We start from the raw sequence: 6,539 nt of genomic DNA, 5'->3' as shown, positions 1-6,539 counted from the left end.
CGGAAGCTAAATGGTTTTCATTAAAGCATTAGAACATTGCACTACATCTCTTTAACTTTAAATAAAATGTTACTTACGTTCCTTTTGTGAAGGTAAAGTCAATTTAGCAGAAGGTATACGATGTTACTGGTAAATTAAAATGAACAAAATGTAATTACTTAAGTTTTGATACCTACATTTACATATACAAAATCATTAATCGGTTCATTCATATAATATTCTGCAGACTAAAACAACCTTTGTTCTGCATTAGACGACCACAGGCCTAATTGATAGAAGACAAAGAAATTAAAAGTATTTAAGTAAATCATATTAAATTTAGATTTCATATTCAGCTTAGAGAAATAATTAAAATAAAAAACCGTAACGATTTGACTTATAATTTTAATTGTACGAGATACAGAATTATCAAGTCATAAGCATTTATAAGACAAACTTTAAACGAAACTCAATCAGAAATTACTAAGTTCCCGAGCTAGAGGAGTTTTAAAGTAGTTAAGCGTACTCTAATTTAAAAAGTTAACTGTAAGATCGAAATAGACCAAGATAAAGTTGGTAGAAAATCTTTCTGAAGATAAATTACGCAATGTAGATAGGATGTGTAAGGTTTTCTACTCTAATCTATTACAGTTATTATATGGTAAATACGAAAGTTTAGATAGACTGACGGATGTTTGTTAGAGATAGTCTGATAGAACACATATATTATCTACTTTTGTTTTTTTTTAATTCCATGCGGACTGACTCGCGGGCGAAAGTTAGTATACAAATATGTTTGTAGACCATTTATATCTTAAGTTTAAATAGATACTACAAGTAGTGGTTTTATTCCAAACAGACCAGCGGCTACTGTCGAATTGGCTACTTTTAATATTTTGCACGTATTAAGACATTAAGATAAGTGCCAATACGCTTATAGTTAAGCGTGTTCATAGCCGTCAGGCGATTTATTATTGCCATCACCAGCCTACCACAACAAGCTTAAAATTGGTAAAGATAAATTTTGCTTAGTTATTTCCAAAATTGACTACAATACTACTAGGAAAGCATCCCTTGCTTTTGACCATTATATTTATTAGCGATTGATTCGTAATATTTTAAAACTTTCTTAATTTATTCTGTCGTTCAACCAATGGAATAAATTTTATACGAAGAAAGTAAACAATCAATGAAACATCGTTTAATTAATTTTCGATAAAAAAAAGTTTCTCATGAAACTGCAGCAGGTACGTAAAGTTGCCCCGTCCTCCCCTTCTGTTACCATCACATGCCAAAGTTAAATTGGAATCTGGTTAGATAACACATCATCCCCTGAAGTAAATTCCATAATGCAGTTCCTGGCAGTTTAATGAATATAAGCGTTTGTTCAAAGTTTACTTCCGACTTTTATGTGTGAAAGTTTAAAATTAATTTCAATTAGTTATTTATCCTATGTATCAACAGTTTCTACAAAGTCTATAATTTGCTCTTTATTCATCAGTTCATAACACAGGAAGACGGATTACAATAGTTACATCATTCAAATTACATTATTAATAGCCTTTGTGACTCCGTCTGCGCGCTATTACATAAAAAAATCAGTATATAACCCCTTTTTGACCGACTTCCCAAAAGAAGGAGGTACTCAATTCATCTGTATGTTTTTTTAATTTGTTCTACAGCTGTGTTAAACTTCATAGTGGTCCCTTTAGTTGTATCTGAGATACGTAGAAACATACATCCATCCATCCAAACTTTCGCATTATTATGAAGATGACATTGTTGTTCCTGATACATGAGATATAATTCTCAACGGAACAATCTTGTTTGCCGGTGTACGTCCTACATCCGTATGCAATCAAGGCCTTGCGAAATTCTATACCATTGTGCTGATTGTGTGTTGGTTCCAATTAATTCGAACTGACACTGAATAACGGAATACAGATGCATTTGTAGCGAAGGCATCGCTTGACTATATAATTTAGTGCGCGCCCCAGCCGTGTTCTGCTACATAATACCTTTATAATTGTTATAAATACTAATTAAAATACGCAGTTTAATACCCAAGGTAACAAAGGATAAGAAAACAACAGCGAAATTGATAAATTTACCTTTCACTTAACCTTAATAAAACATAATAAATCTTGAGCTTTGATTAATCTAAAAACTCGAAGATACGATAAGCTTTTAAAGTAAATTGAAGCCTTGTAATTAATTTTGTGGGCGGCCAGCTAATTAAATTGTGTTATTCATTCGCGAAGAATTCTGTATTGAATATAGTTAGCATAATTAGTTTACATTTTATTTTACTATTATGTCTTGCAATATGTACATATACGACATAATGATTGGTGTAAACACAGGGTTGTATTTGTACTAACATATATGAGCCTACGGCTATACCAAAACTATCCTTCGGTGCGTGATTTATTTATTTTCTTATTATGGTCTTAAATACATTATTATATGTTCCAACAAAACCTCTATGGCAACCATGGTTTGAGAAAATTATAGAAAGGGAGAAAGATGGAATCTTAACTTGATTACTATAGTCTACTGTTAGTAGTATAGTAAGTAACATATTATTCATTAAGTTATAGAGAATAATTCGAAATTAAACGTATTATTAAATTACATAAGACACTTCGCTCAAATGTACTTTACCGAATGTAAGCCATCATTATATTAATCCGTGAAGCGAAAACTCTGTGCCACTCTTTAAGGAAATTGTCGGAACAGATAAACGTGTTTAACAAGTTAATTTCAAGAAGTTAGTAAAGCTTTTTTGTAATCATAAATATTTGATCACATTATGGTTTTTTAACCATTGGCGCAAGTAAGTACTTGTAAACATCCTATCAAAAAGTACACATTGCATCATATAATTGTATATTACTCTGATTGAAGTTTTAATTTACTTTAAACTGAAACAAAACAGTACACCACGTTTATACAAAAATAACATTTTCGTTATTTTATTTCTGTAGCAAAGTGCTGCCCTCTACAAACAAAATGTAAAAGCAGAGTAATCCACTTGTCTAACACTAGATGGCCTTGAAAGCTACATTGTATTTTCGTTCACGTGTAATAAAAGTCCTCGAATGTCCTCTAATGTTCTCAAATGAAGGTCACGGAAGGGGACCTGGAGCGTGGGACGTCCTCCATCCAAATAAACCGAAGTTTTAGTGCGCACGTCGGGAACTTGTTGGATTCGGAAGACTGAGGATCCCACTCTGTGGAAGATATTGGGGTATGTTCAACAATAGGCAGATAAAGGGTGGTGATGATGATGATGATAATGCATTAGTTACTTGATATACTATTCTATGTAAAAATCCTCATCACTTCTATGTTCATAGAATGTGAAGAGTTTTAAAGTAACTCATTCGTTTTCAGAACTTCTGTCCTAACTCCTAATGCCCATCCAAACAATAGGCATAGGCTCAAGTATAAAGTCTCTATAAATTATATGCCATAAATAAATAACTATACTAGTATATACTCAAGGAATGTTAAGGATGTACTACCATGTCATTGCCAAAGTATAGTCTCATCTGTCATTACATAGCTGTTATTATGTAGGCATTGACCGACAAGAATATCTGATCCCGTGGGAATAAGTAAAATTATGACAGCTCACTAACGCCACCCTGTCAATGTCAAAAATCTGTTGTGCTAACTAATGCTGTCTTTTATTTTAAAATTGATGATAATTTATTGTAGCACTTTTTTGAAATTGTTAGAGCGGGCTTGGAAGTGCCAGTGAGCCATTGTTTAGTGGCAGTGGCACCACTGGGCACTGATCCTATAAATGGTTAACTCTTTGTTTGAAAATGACAGATTCTACTTTAATCCGACATCGCGACTATTGTCGTTAATACCATTTAATGCTATATCTAATATTAGTTTGAATTCTCCTAAACACCACGAACCGCGATTATTTAGTTAATGCGGTCGCGTCAAAGAAGCAACTCAGTTACTCTTTGACATTTTCCTATAGTCTAGGAAAATATCGATCGTGTTTTCCTACATTTTCAATCTATAACTATTGCTTCCTATGGCGATAACGAGCGCCTGTGCCTTTTTTGTATTGTCATGTATGTTTGTGATTTTTGCTATTTGCGTCTGAAAATTTAATTATTTAATATTTTCTCTTTATATATGTATTATTTGAAATTGAGATGAGAAAGACACTAGACACTTGATGATTATAGTTTGTACGATTTTTTATAACGCTGTTATCTAGAAAAATGGTAAGTTAAATTAAAAATACTAAAATTTAGCCTATTTTCTGTGCAATTTGAGTATATTTTCTCATATTTGTTTCTTTACTTTCATGTGCTCTGGTGACCTCGTGAAGATGAAATGAAGGCTGAATATGGCGTCCAATGAAGAGATAATAATTTGTATTGCATAAAGGAAGGGCCATGTACTACTACAATTTAGTTCAATGCGGGACCTCAGACAGGACAGCACAATCTAATAATGATGCTGATATTTTGTTTCCTTTTTTCTCACCAAACCCTTAAACATATGATTTTAATTTTTAGGCACCTTCACTAACGACTACTGTACTAATAATTTTTTTTTTACTTTCAGAATTGGTATTGTGGTTAACAAATGCGAGTATGCAAATCTCCGCTTTGTGACAAGATCTTCGATGCTTTACTCTATTTTTATAATCTGCATCAAAATTTCTATTGTAACACAATCATTGGTTATAGAAATGTTACTTTTAAAAAACATATATGCAACAAATGTCAAATAAAATGATACAAATTGTTGATAACTTGCAGATCCAACCAGACCATCAACAACTTACAAATAGAAGAAATGTTAGAACAGCTTTTAGAAAGGGAGAAATGACAGATTTATGTATTTTATTATAGTACAAATATCTATCTTATCTTCATTCCTAAAGCTGGACATCAAAGTAATGGATTAAAGTTGCTCGGTCCCATCTTATAACTCAAAGGTAAGAAATCACTCAACTTTTGATTAAAAAGACATTAATTAATACTTTTAAATACATAGTATGTTTAATTAGAATGCAGATGCTGTGGGTGAATATAGATAGGAAAAGAATATATATATTTTATAACTACTTCTTTACAGGTGGTGCCTTATGCCAGAGTATAATCTGTCAGAAAATGAAAACAGCAAGTCGACAAGCTTTTAGGGAGGAAGAAATTATGGATATCTATGTATTTTCTATTATACATATATCCATCATTTCTTAATTCCTAGTCGCTTAAAATCGAACATGAACTGATCTGGTACAAAGAATTAAGAAGTACAATGTTCTGAAAATGGAAGCCAAAATTAATTACATTTAGTACTCCACTGTCTAATTTATTGTAATTTTCAAGCTTATTGAAAACAATTTAAAAATTTCAATATATGTATAATTCCATTTCTAAAATTGTAATAATCTTGCTAATATTAGAAATGCAAAAGTTTGGAGGGATGGATGGAGTTTTTTTAGAGTTTGTCGCCTATACAGCTAAACGGATCTCAATAAAATTGGCTTAGATATAGGGGATTGTCTGAAAAAACACATTTTTTTCACATTGACATATATTTAACTTGCCATAGTGTAAAAACTAGTAAATATTGTTATATAGAAGAATTACAAGTGTATAACAATATTATAACGGCTTTTCAGTAAAAACATCATTATCTTTCTCCTTATCCTACTCCCGTAGCGTCGGCGCAACAGGTCTTTGTCCGCCACATAACTCTATCATACGTCATCTCAGTCATCATTCCCTTTTTGATCATGTCACCTTTTACGCAATCCATCCATCTCTTTCTAGGTCTACCTCTACCAATGTACCCTTCCACACTCATAATTAATATTCTCCTATTTATTTATTATAAATCTTCATAATATTAGTATAGATTACTTTGTAAATTTGTGTATATTCAGTCCAATGTGTTTTCCAATTTATGTAATTACAATGTATTATATCCAGTATTGTACAATGTTTTAGCATAAATAAATTTATTATAATAATTATTCTGAGAAAGTATGTTTTATTTATATCAATACTCTCACTGATTTTATTAGCCCTTGACACATCAAGCCTGCTCCTTCATGAGGTATAATAAATTAGAACATGGTCCTTTCATTCTGGCTTTTAATATTGAATTATAGACATTTTACTTCTAAATAATAAGTCTAAGTATAATGTGCAAAATTGATTGAAAAACTCAGGCACTAACCACATGGTCTTTGCCTGTCACCATGCCAGTGTCCATTAACATTTTGAGATTATCTATGAGCGGGGCAAAATGAAGGAAATTGTGGAGACAATTTTGTCTGAACTGAAGACAGCATTGCAATGTTGTTCATATTTCTAGCTTCAAAACTTCAAATTTTCGATTTAAGACCCCATTGCAATCTGTAAACTTAAAGTAAGCTCTATAACTCAGTAACACAGTAAACAAAAAGGGATAAATTCATATTTTTGTGATTATGTCCTGAATCTTCTTCTGTAACTTCAACACCATCTTAACTATGACTATGATTGTAACTTAATTCTGAACTAGCTTTTGCC

At 31.8% G+C, this 6,539-nt stretch overlaps 1 long non-coding RNA gene across 1 annotated transcript; it reads left to right on the top strand.

Annotated features, from left to right (window-relative positions):
* Positions 1-3,945: 3,945 nt before the first annotated feature.
* LOC106110233 lies at positions 3,946-5,367 on the top strand. Its single transcript, XR_001226068.1, has 3 exons — positions 3,946-4,232; positions 4,340-4,954; positions 5,095-5,367. It is a non-coding gene; the product is annotated as an uncharacterized LOC106110233 (long non-coding RNA).
* The last annotated feature ends 1,172 nt before the right edge of the window (positions 5,368-6,539 follow it).

This window comes from Papilio polytes, unplaced genomic scaffold (assembly GCF_000836215.1).
Source record: "Papilio polytes unplaced genomic scaffold, Ppol_1.0 DF820711.1, whole genome shotgun sequence".
Taxonomy (NCBI): Eukaryota; Metazoa; Arthropoda; class Insecta; order Lepidoptera; family Papilionidae; genus Papilio; species Papilio polytes.
Note: the sequence above shows the minus strand (reverse complement) of the source record. Positions and strands in the feature narration are given on the sequence as shown.